The sequence below is a fragment of the Nicotiana tomentosiformis genome, chromosome 5, assembly GCF_000390325.3.
Source record: "Nicotiana tomentosiformis chromosome 5, ASM39032v3, whole genome shotgun sequence".
NCBI lineage: Eukaryota > Viridiplantae > Streptophyta > Magnoliopsida > Solanales > Solanaceae > Nicotiana > Nicotiana tomentosiformis.
In genome coordinates, this window is record NC_090816.1 from 20,033,482 (window position 1) to 20,048,139 (window position 14,658).

General features: G+C 35.7%; 1 long non-coding RNA gene across 1 annotated transcript; it reads left to right on the forward strand.

The window, feature by feature from the left end:
* The first annotated feature begins 2,041 nt into the window (after positions 1-2,041).
* On the forward strand, positions 2,042-3,409 carry LOC117276564 (uncharacterized). Its single transcript, XR_004506835.2, has 2 exons — positions 2,042-2,438; positions 2,590-3,409. It is a non-coding gene; the product is annotated as an uncharacterized lncRNA (long non-coding RNA).
* Positions 3,410-14,658: the final 11,249 nt, after the last annotated feature.

Genomic DNA, 14,658 nt, shown 5'->3' on the forward strand with positions numbered 1-14,658 from the left:
ACCTACATCTACACCATTAGTTCCCCGGCAACGACACCAAAATTTGATCACGCCCAACTCTAATCCTAAAAAAGATAAGCGGTCGTTGCAAATATAATTCGGTCTAAAAGTCCGGAGTCGAATCCCACAGAGAACCAAGGCTTCGCTATAATTGTTAAGTATCACTAAGAAGACAAGTTCGTATAATTTCTAAGTTATAAATATAAAGATTCTTATGTTAAACTAATTAACTAACAAATTAAGGTAGTGAATTAACAACTAGAGATACTAGGGATTGGAGAAAAGATTAAAGAGGTCTAGAGATGATTTTCCAATTATCGGAATCCTTCCCGCTACGTCTTCTATAATTTCGCCTAAGTATTCTCTACCGATCGTGAGTACTTTGGCTGTCGTAGCTCTCTCTCTCTCTCAAGAAATTACCATAATTTACTAGACGTATTCTCTCGAACTACGCTAGCTGGCACAAATTCACCGCTCATTACGATCGCACCAAGGTTTCGTTATCTCTAATTCCGCTTTTAAACCCTCAATATTGATCTCTCACATATATTAGGAGTGATGTTGTTCAACAACTACCTAGATGCGTACTCTCTCTCGAGCAATATATACACTAAATAGGCACAGGCAATTGATGACCATTCAATCAACAGTAATAAATACGTAGCTGAACAAGTAGAGAAATCCAACGGCTCAATTATATAAAACCGTCACAAGAATTTATCCTACAAAAGGTTCTATCAAAACCCTAGACAACAAATTAGCTATTCATAATAGTATGCAAAACTCCAATACTAGAATTCATAACCAATAATGAAAATAGGAAGAAGGAAGTAAAAAACTCGTTGAAGAATTCTCCGTCTTGCTCCTAGCGTGTTCTTGCCTCCTTGGGTCGAATCGCCTCTTAAAAAACATCTCTCCTTTAGGTCGAATTTGCTCTAAAAAAACGTCCTCCTCTTCTTAGACATGTTCATGGAGTATTTATAGGCTAGGGTTGAAGTCCTTGAGAGTCCAAATCTAGGTCGGAGTCTTTTAATTCACGACTTTTAATTACCGGGCTATAGACCTCGCGAGGCCATGCTTATAGCGCGGTCAGCCTGGCTAAGACCTGGCTATGCCTGCCCTGTAGTGCGATCAAGCTAACTATAGAGCTGGTGTTACTTTGTGTGTAGCATGGTAAGGCACTTGATGCTTTTGTGCTCTTTTCTTGTATTTTTGTCCTCTTTTTGTGCAACTTTCACTCATCTTTGTCTTCCGATGCTCCTAGACTTAAAATAACATAATTTAGCTCAAATATATCACAATTAACCACTAAACTAACAATATGCAAGGCGAGTAATATACTAAAAATATAGCATTTTGTCCGCACATCAATCATGAATTAAGATGAAGTTGATTCTCGAAATTTGAGTGCATTATTTTAGCAAATACTAGTAGATGAAATTATTGACATTGACACATTTCGAGTTTCAACATTTACTTTAGATAGTTTAATGATAGATTTTTAATTGTATGCTGAGAGTGTTGTCTACTATTTCTAGAGGACAAAAAACTAATCTTTTGAGAAAGTGATGTTGCGTTTCTCCATTCCAAATTGGCTGAAGCAGACCACGTTATAATGAGATTCCTTCAAGAGTGGTGAGCTTGAAAATAACAGTAGTAGACTTGGCCATATTGTGTCTGACCTAATTTAATTGGAAATTGAGAATTTTAATTTGATAGATTTAGTATTGAATTTTTTATTACCTTCTTAAAATGATGGATTCAAAAGTAATAAGTATTCTCTTTATCCCATTTTATAATATGACACTTTGGATTTCGAGAGTCAAATTTATTATTTTGATTGTGAATTCAGACATATAATCTTTAAGTTTTTTGAAAAATAATTATAGAAAAGGGTATTACATAACAAGGAAGAAAGGGTAGTTTAGTCATTAACTATGTATCTATTAGTATTAATGAATTAGTTAGAAGTTAGTTAGGATATTAAAAATATTGTTAATTCTGGTATTAGTCCATATAGATTCTATATATATGGGCTTGTACTCTCATCTTTGAATAACATATTATCATCTCCTTCCTCCTCTATCTCTTCTTCTCTCTTCTATCTCTGCAAAGTCTGTTGCATTTCTCTGTAATTACTTAAACAAATTCATGGTATCAGAGCAGTCGAGCAAGAATTCTTAGCTCGGTGTTCGATCTCTGTTCTTCCGCAGAATTAATTCTTCATTGTTGTCTTCTGCAAGTGTATTCTTTAAATTCTTTGTCATCAATGACGATTGAAGATTTGACACCCCCAGATGTGAGTCAAAATTCACACGCAGCGGGTACAACCCAATATTTCAATATGAATAAAGCCCCAGAAATCGACTACAATTATCCATTGTTCTTGTCACCAGCAGATGTGAGTGGAATTCGGATTATCTTATTTCAATTGATAGGTATCGAAAACTACTCTATCTGGTATCATTCTATGAGAGTAGCACCGATAAGTGGAAATTTTGACTGCTTATTAGCACATTTTAGCTTTTATTTTAGTCCGAAAGTATTGAATTATGTTCCCAAAACTAATAAAATTGTGCATATTACAAGAATGCTAGAATTTTAGTCTCCCGATATGAAATCCGACTAAGAAAGGAGTGTTCCGAAGCACAAGGCAATAAAGGGCGTAGAAACACAAATGTGTGGTCTGCAGAAGAAATTGCAGACCGCAGAATTCCATCTACGGCCACAGACCAAGAAGAAGAATTTAGCAGAACTTTGAGCAATGCACATTAATTGTGCAATCGCAGAACTGGGCTAAGAGTCAAAAATCAGAGAGTATGCAAAAAGACCATGTTCAGGAGCCTTTGTGAATTGCGGACCACACAAGAATTGTGCGGCTGCAGAAGATTGCCTTGCGATCGCAGTCCAGAAATGTGCAGTCGCAAAAGATTGCCTCGCGGCCGCAACTCAGAAATGTGCGGCCGCAGAACTCAACTTCCTGCCAACTGAAAAAATATGCGGACCGCACATGGATTTGTGCGGCCATAGAACCTCCTGATGGGCATTTTTGTCCGAGATTTTTAATCCTGTATAAATACACGAGTTTTACAAAATTTGGTCAAGTTTGAACATCTGAAGTTGCTGTAGCCATTTGTTTTTACTACTTTAGGAAGTTTTACATTATTTTGGTGTATTTACATTAGATTTCATCATTTTAATCTTCCCATATGTGTTTAATTAGCTTATCTTCTTTATTTTCTTCAAAATTCATTGTGAGTAGCTAAACTCTTACTAGAGTTGTGACCCAACCCTAGTGTATAAAACTTATGGGTATCTAATTTAGTGCTTGTTTATGATTGGGGTTGATTATTTAGCTTAGTTTATGCTTCAATTTTAGAATTAATGGTTGCAAATATTGATTCATGCCTATTTGACTTAGTCTCTACTTGAGAAAGAGGGACCTAGTCTAGGATAACTTGGCTAACAAAGAATTGGGTCAATTGAGAGATTGATTAGCCCAACTAAAGGGTTCAACTTAGAGATAGTAATAACCCGACTTGAGCTCTTATCAACTATTTTGGTTGATACCCTTTTGGTCTTGAGAAAGCTAAATTGGGCAAAATCACTCTCTGACCGAGAGGTATTGAGTGGGTAGTGTAGAGTTATGAGCTATAATACATCCAAATCAATAAAACAAGCATTAACGTCTTTGCCCCATTAGGCAAACACCTAGGTTATGGTCACAACCCTAGGCCTTTTACCCAATTTAAAAAACCTTAAAAACATTTATCTCTAGTCTATTTTCTTTATCTTGCGATCATTAGATTAACGGTAGAAATAGGAAACCAAAACCTTTTTGTGGAAGTGCAATCTAGATAACTCATTTGCTTGCTTCAAATATATACTCCTAACTCCCATCATAACTCCCAGTAGATTCGACCCCGACTCATAGTTGGGTAATTATTATTGTATACGATCATATCATATCTCTTACTGAGGTGTGTTAGGGATGTGATCAAGAACTACTGGGTAGGAACAAATTAGGGTTGGTTAATGGGTTGTGTTCTAAAGATAAATTCCCAGATTGTACTTGGAATCACTGGGAAAGGGTGAATGCTATTGTGCTATCTTGGATTATGAATTCTGTTGCCAATGGTCTTATTGGTGGTATTATGTATGCGTTTAGTGCACAAGCTGTGTGAAATGATTTACATGAATGGTTTAACAAGGTAGATGGGTCTAGTTCATTCAATTTCCATAAATAAATTGCTACACTAAGTCAGGAACAACTTCTGTCTTTGTGTACTTCTCAAAACTCAAATATTTGTGGGAAGAATTTAAAGCTTTAGTTCCAGCTCCTGGGTGTGACTGTGTAAAGTCTAAGAAATTTGTAGTGCATTTACAGAAAGTAAAGTTGTTTCAATTTTTAATGGGGTTGAATGATTCATACAGTCAAGCTAGGAGTCAAATCTTGATGATGAGTCCCACACCAACTGTTAACCGAGCTTATGGCTTAATCATCGGTGATGAAGGCCAAAAATTTGTTGATGCTGCCTCAGGACTATTGGGTGAAAATTCAGCCATGTCTACAAATCATTATGATGTGTCTATGTATACCAGAACTGGACATGGAGGAAATCAGAAATTCAAGAAAAACTACAATATCCAATGTGATTTATGCAAAATGAAAGGACATAACAAAGAAAATTACTAAAAAATTGTGGGGTATCCTCCTAAATTCAAGAATATGAAGAAAAGGGGAGTTGAAAATGCAGCCTACAATGTGATGACTGAGAACAGTGCACATGTCAGGAATACAAGTTACAATGGGTCAACTGAGGTTAACTCCCAGGCAAATCAATTCCAAGCATCAGGAAATTCAGTTAATCAAGTGCCGATGTATATAAATATAGACACAGGAAAGTTCAATTACAATATGGGACAATGGCCTACTACTCAACTAAATTTACAAGGGTTGCCTCCAATAACAAACTGTACTTTTTCAAGGGAACAGTATGAGCAAATCCTGCAAATATTGAATAAATCTTCAGGTGTTAATGGTTCTAAGACTTATACAGCTAATGCAACAGGTATTAACATTGCTTGTTTAGCCTCAACTAGTCTACAAGAGTGGATAATCGACACTGGTGCTACCAATCATATGGTAGTTGATTTAAGTCTGTTGAACCAAACTTCCATTGTTCAACCAGAATATCCAAAGAGAGTGTTCTTACCTAATAGAGATATAACACATGTAGTTCACACCAGTTCTAGTAATATCACTAATAGAATCACAGTAACAAATGTGTTGTATTCCACAGTTCAAGTACAATTTACTATCTATTTCTAAGGTCACCAAAGAACTAAAGTGCTCAGTAGCTTTTTTTCATGATTTTTATATTTTTCAGGATCTCTTCAATGGGCAGGTGAGAGCGATTGGCAATGAAAATAATGGATTATACGTTCTAAGTGGAAATCTTCAACCAGTTGGATCCAGTGATGAAGTTCTGTTAGCAGCAGAAGAACCACCAATGATCATTGAACTCAAGACCAATGAAGACATAAATCTATGGCATAAAAGATTTGGACATGTATCAGCTTCAATACTCAAGAAATTACTATCTGTAAAGACTGAAATAATAGCTGAAAGAGTAGATAAATGTAATATATGTCCATGTGCAAAACAAAAAAGACTTCCTTTACCAATTAGTAATACAAAAACTACTGTTTGTTTTGAATTAGTACATATTGATCTATGGGGGCCTTACAAAGTACCTACATTTGATGGAAACTAATACTTCTTAATAGTAGTAGATGACTACACTACATTCACTTGGATATATCTATTGAAATTAAAGTTTGATGTGAGCACTGTACTACAGAAGTTCATTACATTAGTCAGAACATAGTTTGATAAGTTAGTCAAAGCAATCGGAACAGATAATTCATTAATTTGTATACAGTATGTGAGATCATGTCCAACAATCTAGGAATTATTCATCAAAAAACTTGTGCTTATACACCTCAGCAAAATGGAGTTGCTGTGAGAAAATATAGACATATCCTAGAAGTCACAAGGGCAATAAGATTTCTAGCAAACGTACCAATCAGATTCTGGGGGCATTGTGTAGTAGTTGCAGTTTACCTGATCAATAGGCTGCCAACGTAGTCATAAACAATCAAACAACTTATGAGAGGTTGTTTGACAAGAAGCCTACCCTAACTCAATAAAGAATACTGGGATGTCTTGCCTATGCAAAAATAGTTCAGGAACATGACAAAATGATGCCTAGATAAAAATGACAGTACATATGGGATATTCAATTGAACAGAAGGGATACTTACTATATGATCTAGAAAATAGATCATTTCTGGTAAGTAGAGATGTCAGTTTTAGGGAAGATATATTCCCATTCAAATAGAATCAAAGCACATCTACCACTATCTTCACTTAGGACAACAACAATAATAAGAACAACAACCCAGTATAATCCCACTAGTGGGGTCTGGGGAGGGTAGTATGTACGCAGACCTTACCCCTATCCTGGGGTAGAGATGCTGTTTCCGATAGACCCTCGGCTCTCTCCCTCTAAGAACTACCCACCTTGCTCTTAGGGTGACTCGAACTCACAACCTCTTGGTTGGAAGTGGAGGGTGCTTACCACTAGAGCAACCCACTCTTCACTTAGGATAACAGTTTCCACAAAGTGTTCTATGAGACAGGTGGTCAACCATCTACAACTTTAAATCAAAGAATTCCTGAAACAACTGAGAATCATGATGCTGCTACTCCTGAATTCTTTGATCAACCATCTGAGTTTAATCCAGAAATAGAACTCATGGATCAACAAGGTGAGGTAAGTCAGCTGGATCAAATCACCGAAACTCAAACACCAACTATGTCATCCTCTGTTAAACCATCTCATGTCACTATATCCTCGACAGATCAAGATGAACTCAGAAAGTCACAAAGGGAAAAGGCCAACTTTTTGGCTCAGAGACTTTGTCTTGCTGAATATTCATCAAGACACACCCTATGAATTGTCTAAAAATCTTACATATGATAATATATCACCTATATATCAAGATTACACTACATCCATCTCTTCAATCATAGAGCCTACTAGCTACTCAGAGGCTATCAAGGATCCTAGGTGGATAGAAGCAATCAAAGATGAAATTAAAGCATTGCAAGGCAATTACACATGGGACATATTCAATCTACCAGAAGGTAAACATCCAATATGATGCAAATGGATCTATAAGATTAAGTATAAAGCTTCTGGGAAAATTGAAAGATTTAAAGCCAGATTAGTAGTAAAGGGATTTAGCCAACATGAAGGCATTGATTATCAAGAAACATTCAGCCCAGTAGTTAAAATGAAGTCAATCAGAATAATACTGGCTATTGCTGCCCAGAAACAGTGGCATATACATCAAATGGATGTATATAATGCCTTCCTACAAGATGATCTTTATGATGAAATTTATATGCAAATGCCACAAGGATTTATCATTCAGGGGAGAAGAAATCAGTTTGTCGACTTGTTAAATCCTTATATGATTTGAAACAGGCTCCGAGACAATGGAATGCTAAATTAACATAAGCTTTATTGGGGTATGCATTTCAGCAGAGTCAGTTTGATCACTCTCTTTTCTTCAAAAAGACTTCAGAAGGCATCACTATAGTGTTAGTATATATTGATGACATGCTTATCATATGAGACAGTCTTAGCTTGATACAAAACACCAAAACTGCCCTGCAGAAGGCCTTCAAAATGAAAGACTTAGGTGAGCTAAAATATTTCCTAGGCATTGAATTTGCCAGGTCCAAGCAAGGAATCTTAATGCACCAAAGGAAGTATGTACTAGAACTTATTTCTGAAACTGGACTAGGGGCTGCCAAAGCTGCTATCACACCTCTAGATTACAATGTAAAGCTCACAACAAAGGAATATGATCACTACTAAAAATTTAGGTTTTAGCGACGGACAAATTCTGTAGCTAAACAGAAAAATTCGTCTCTAATCTTATCTAGCGACGGATTATCAAAAGATTCTGCTAGCTAAGAGCGTTTTAGTGACGACGTTCGTAGCTAATTTTATTTTTTTATAGTGGATTATTGTGTCAAGACCACTAAATCAGACACATTCACTGATGACAAATAAATGGAGGATCATACTCCCTATCAAAGATTGATAGGTAAGTTGCTGTACATTACCATGACCCGACCTGATATAGCCTTTAGTGTTCAAACTCTCAGTCAATTTCTTCAGAATCCTAAAATGTCTCACATGGAAGCTGCACTTAGAATTATAAGATATCTGAAAAATAGTCGGGTCAAGGTGTTCTACTATCTAATAACATTAGCAATACAGTCATGGGATTTTGTGATGCTGATTGGGCTTTATGCCCCCACACAAGAAAATTTGTTACAGGTTATATGATTAAACTTGGGGATTCTTTAGTTTCCTAAAAATCTAAGAAGCAAACAACTATTTCAAGAAGCTCAACAGAAGCTGAATATAGAAGCATTGCTGCCACAGTTGCAGAGTAAATTTGGATGATTGGCTTACTAAAAGAAGTTGGTTTTCAGATCAAACGACCTATTGATATTTACAGTGATAGTAAAGCTGCTATGCAAATTGCAGCTAATCCACTATATCATGAGAGAACCAAACACATCGAAATTGATTGTCACTTGATTCGAGAAAAACTATTACAAGGACTGATCACAACCAAGTACATTCCAACTAGAGAACAACGAGGAGACATCTTAACTAAAGGGCTCAACAAAGTTCATCATGAATACCTCAGTTCCAAGCTAGGAGTTTATAATATTTTTGCACTGCCTAGTTTGAGGGGAAGTGTAGAAAAGAGTATCACATAATAAGGAGGAAAGGGTAGTTTAGTCATTAGCTATATATCAGTTAGTATTAATGAATTAGTTAGAAGTTAGTTAGGATATTAAAAATATTGTTAATTCTGGTATTAGTCCATATATATGGGCTTGTACTCTCACACTTCTTTAACAAGATGAATAACAGATTATCATCTCCTTCCTCCTCTATCTCTTCTTTTCTCTTCTATCTTTGCAAGGTCTGTTGCGTTTCTTTGTAATTGCTTAGACAATTTCAATAATTTACATATTTAGAAACTACATAAAAAGTACTATAAGTGATAATAATTAACAATTTAAAATATTTAAAGGACATACGAATACATTGCGGTTAAGATTTTCTATTTTGACTCTCGAAAAGCAAGAAATATCAAATAAATTGGGACAAAGAAAATAATATTTTTAAAATTTTGATAATCTTTTACTTATATATTTATATTTTGTATAAAAAGTTTGGTTTGGATTGAACCCGTGCCTAACTGGCATGGTTTTCCAATCTAGAAAACGACTTCTCCTTCACTTTCCTAATAATAATTCAAAATTTGGAGCTTGAGTCGACCCCACATGCACGAACGGTCACTAAAACTTTAATATTATGGTGCTATAATGTTATACGTACTCCCAACTACTGTGTCCGAATAATATTAATGTAACCAACTGAGAAATATTATTCCGCCCAACGGATCTCAATATTATTGCTACTGCCATTTGAACGTATACCTTCTGAAGTAGTATTTGTTACTGCGAATGACTGATGTTTGGATCAATTTGCGCATATATTAATGATCTTAGTAAATATTTACTATCTCCTATTTGCTTAAGTACCAAATACCAAATAACTCTTTTTGATAAATTGAAAAAAATCGCCTAACCTTATCTTATGACTAAGGGAATTTAAACCTGATCTATCATGGTTGGTGGTACATTTATTTTATATTGCATCATTGAAAACTCAAAGTTCTAACTTTATAAAATGGAGAGATAAGCATTAAGTTTTATAGTGGGATGAATGAGATATTTCCGCTCTTAACTAGAAATATCGAGTTCGAGAGCTCAAATGGAAAAACCAATGTTAGGAAGAGCTAAATTTTAAGGAACTAGTTTTACTGTACCTGCGTTTCAAGTGTGTACCGCGTCAAATATGTTACATATAGTGTAAATGTTAATATTTTATTATATGAAATATAAGTATGTTGTGTTGTATCTCACTTAACATCTCTTTATAAATAATATTTTTGGTGTTTGTTCCCTTCTATCTCTTTGACTGCTTTGTCATGATTAAATAATTTGTCGTCGACATTTTTTAGATTGACACTGTGATTATATCATTGTAAATCATAAACATATTCAAAATTATTTTGAAAGAACTGATGTATTTTTTAACAAAATTAGAGTCTTATTTGTTTCTTTATAATTGGAAATAGTAGTGACAAATTCGGTCAGAATTTTGATATAGAGCTCTAATTTGTATTTATGTAACAAACAAATTCCAGGAGTTAGTTTTGTGTTGGTTAAAATTATTAACGCTTAGACTTTTAACAATTGAAAGATATATCACTTATTAAGATATCTAAAATTTAATGAGGATGAAATAACTTAAGTATTCGTGCAGATAGGTCATATTAGGACCCATAGCCCTAGCTGCTTTTGTGCAGGTTTTTTTGTTCTTAAGCAAGATTGGACATTTGAATAATAAACTCATGATAACCAACACAAAGCTTCAATTTGTAGCTAAAAGGAAGTCATTCTACTATGCTCTTCACTCATGAAATTCCAATTTTCTTCAGAAATTTAAGCATTGTTGGAAAAATATTGGATTATGGAGAATAGGATTTAGCTTGAGGCGTGTCAAGAACACTGTCCTTAAAGATATTTCGCCCACACCGTGATAAATATTATTAGGCGTATCCCCCAGAATTCAACAAGCTCTTATAATATAACTAGGAAAAGAAACAACAAAGATTAATGAGAAGAAAACAAAGCACAAAACAAAAGGGAAGAAAAGTTTCTAACACTGTTCACCCTTTTCCAACATGAAGACAAAGAGGTATATATAGTCTAAAAGATAAGTAGACTATCTATTTCATATTACAGGCTATTCAAAGAAGTAGACCATCAGAAATAGGGGGTTCAAATCGAATCGGAAAATCGTATCAAATCGAAAAATCAAACCAAATCGATTAAAAAATTCGACTAGGTTTGGTTTGACTTGTTTTAGTATTGAGTAAAAAAAACCCAAACCAAACCGACATATAAATATATAATTTTTATATATATTTTTAAGACTTTATATTGAATTTTCTTTAAAAAAATGTTGAAATATTTGGGATCCTCTCATGTGTTAACCTTGAAATCGTACATTAACGAAAATTATTGTTAGACGACTAAGAAAATAACTATCATGTGTTACTAAAAAAAATTCTCCCATTAGAATATTTTAATAGATCTTATATTTGTCAATTTTTTCAATATTTACTAAACATATATTCACTTATCAAAACTTTATCTATAACTTTAACAAAGTAAAATTGGAATAATATTTATATAAAAAAAAATCCGAAAACCCGATAAAACCGAACCAATCCAAACCGATATAGTTGGTTTGGTTTGGTTTTGATAAAAACCGAACCAACCCGGTCCATGTACACCCCTAATCAGAAACGTTCAAGCCATAAAGGCTATTCCAAAATACGTTAAATCTTAAGCCATTAAGATTGGTCCATTGACTTTTCAATACTAACGTACAAATCCATACTAATGAGCATTCAATTGTGATTTATTTTGTCCCAAATGAATTCATAAATAAATTAATTTTCTGTTACAAATATATTCAAAATAATTACTATAGACTCAATAATATAGTATTAAGAAAAAGAATCTAGACATAGTTTTGAAATAATTCTTTTTGAGATATCAAAATAATTTTCTATCAATCCCCCACATATCTCAAAAAGAATATTAAAAATATAGTGAAATAAAAAATTTTGCTGGGTTTTCACAAATGAGCATAATGCGTCGAATCTGGTGTCTCTTGGACTATGAACCAGACCTAGATAAACTAAGATTAAACTTACAGAACAATTGGTGAAGTTTAGAACTTTTATGAACCAAGAATTATTTTGTAAGTTTAGTGTCTTATCTATCACATTATACCCCCGCACACTTTGTTGTTTGTCGCTAATAGGCCATGCGCGCGCCTGATTTTCATGAGTGCTCTAGAAGTCTTTTGCCATAAATTTTATAGGAGCGGCCCCACTTCACACTCATATAGGTCCATCCATTAAGTGTATTCTGCAGCACAATACACCACCTACAATAGGCTATGGATTAAGAGTATAATAACTCAATCTCACATTCCTTGCAGTCTTGCACTATACACACACACCATATGAAGAAGCATAATTTAATAGTGCATATGTTTGATCAACTAATGTGTCACGACCTAAAATCCATTAAAGGTAGTGATGGCGCCTAACACCACTGTCAGGCAAGCCAACAATAAAAGTTTAACTCAATTATTCATTTTAGTATTTTGAAATCAAAATACTCCTTCAATTAAATAATCAGGAATAAAATTTACAGAGTAAATGATAATGTTTCCCCAACTACAATACTAAACAACTCGTAAGTACCCCCAAAACTCGGTGTCATAAGTGCATGAGTATCAACTAAGAAGTAAAATAAAATAGAGCATCTGTCTGGAATAAAAATTAGACAAGAAAAATACAAATAACCCTGGAGGAGATTCTGTTGGTTGCGGATCGTATCCTAAAATACAGCTCGTGACAAGTCCCCACATCATCCTTGCCTCCATGCCCAAAGGACCACCGGACATAAAAATACATGCACAAAAATATGCAGCAAGTGTAGTATGAGTACGTAAATCCATGTGTACCCAGTAAGTATCTACCCTAACCCCAAAGAAGTAGTGACGAGGGGTCGACATCGACAGTCACTAGTGGTCCAATAATACCAGGTACAGTAAAGAGATAAATAAATATGAGGCAGAGTAAATAAGTGAAATAAACAAGCAGAAAATACGTAGTACAAATTCCCCTCTTTACAATAGGCTCAAGCTCTCAATTAGCAAATTTCCTCCTCAATCGGAGCATATATATAAATATATAGCGGACCTCACCAAAATGGGTCATTATACTTCAAATCAGGAAGAACTCACAGATACACTGGCTTCTTGCCAAATGTTACGCACGATTTCATGAGGATATTTTATAGAAATGCCGAGACGTACGGCCTGATCCTATCATAATATGTGCACTGCCGAGGGTCGAACATCACGAACCATAGATGCATCTATTAACCTGCCGAGGCGAACGACCTGCTCCCATGAGAGTATGGTACATAAATCCCGCCGAGGCGAACAACCCAATCCCATTAGAATAAGGAGCTTTGACGGGTCCTTGACCCCAGTCACGAATGAACGTGTGAGTTGTACTTTCTTTAACAAAAACCTTTCAATGAAACATATATATCACGGAAACATGTCGTAAGAGGAGTAAAACTATTTGGTGACTAATCATGAACTCGTGAAGTCTCTACAATAGCAAGTCTAGTCTCAAGTGGTAATGTAAAACAGAGGAATTTAATAGGCGAGAGACTGCTCAAACAGTACAGCTATAGCATGATATGAACCTAAGCCTACCCGGACAATAATATGAATGTAGCTACGTATGGGCTCTCGTCACCTCGCGCTTACGTAGCCCCCACAACAAGTAGCACACAACAATATACAATACCTAGGGGTAGTTTTCCCCTCACAGAGTTAGACATGAAACTTACCTCGCTCCGACATTCCATAATCTGGCTCCAACGCCACTCTAACACCCCAAACCGATGCCCGTCGCTCCAAAACTAGTCAAACAATGTACAAACCCATAAAAATATACTCTAATACTCATAACGAATCAATTTAAACAAATTTAAAACTCCGCTCGAAAAGTCGATAAAGCAAACCTCGAGCCCACATGCCCGGATTCCGAAAATATTCGAAGATAACCATCACCCGTAGCATCATAAACTCAAATATATAATTTATTCTTAATTCCATGCCCAATTTCGTGGTCAATATCCAAAAATACTAATTTCTAGGTTTACTACCAAAATCCCAAATTTCTACTAATTTCCATGCTTAATCCGTATATAAATCATGTATTTAACTCACAATGTGAAGAAAGCACTTAACCCATTATAGTTGATGAAGATGACACTCCAAAAGTGCTCCAAAATCGGCTCCCATGGACGAAATGAAGTGAAATTGAGTCAAACCCTCGTTTTAAAGAAGCACATTGCCCAACCCGATCTTCGCACCTGCGGTCCAATAGCCACTTCTGCGGCTCCACAACTGCGGAAATGCCATCGCAGGTGCGGCTCCATATCGGCCCAACAGTCCCCCGCTTTTGCGCCCAAGGTAGCGCACCTGCGCTCCCGCTTCTGCGGGCCACAATCGCTTCTGCGCACAGACATGTCGCTTCTGCGGCCTTCCCCCTCAGCCCAGCTACCGCTTCTGCGACCCCCTGGTTGCTTTTGCGGCTCCACACCTACGGCCAAAACCTCGCAGGTGCGGTTACACCAAATGACAGCAGCTCAAGCATTCTTCCAAACCCAAACTCGATCCGTTTACCATCCGGAATCCACCCGAGGCCCCCCGGGACCTCAACCAAACCTACCAACAAATCTTAAAACACAATATGAACTTAGGCGAACCTTCAAATCACATTAAACAATGCCAAAACTATGAATCACATCCCAATTCAAGCTTA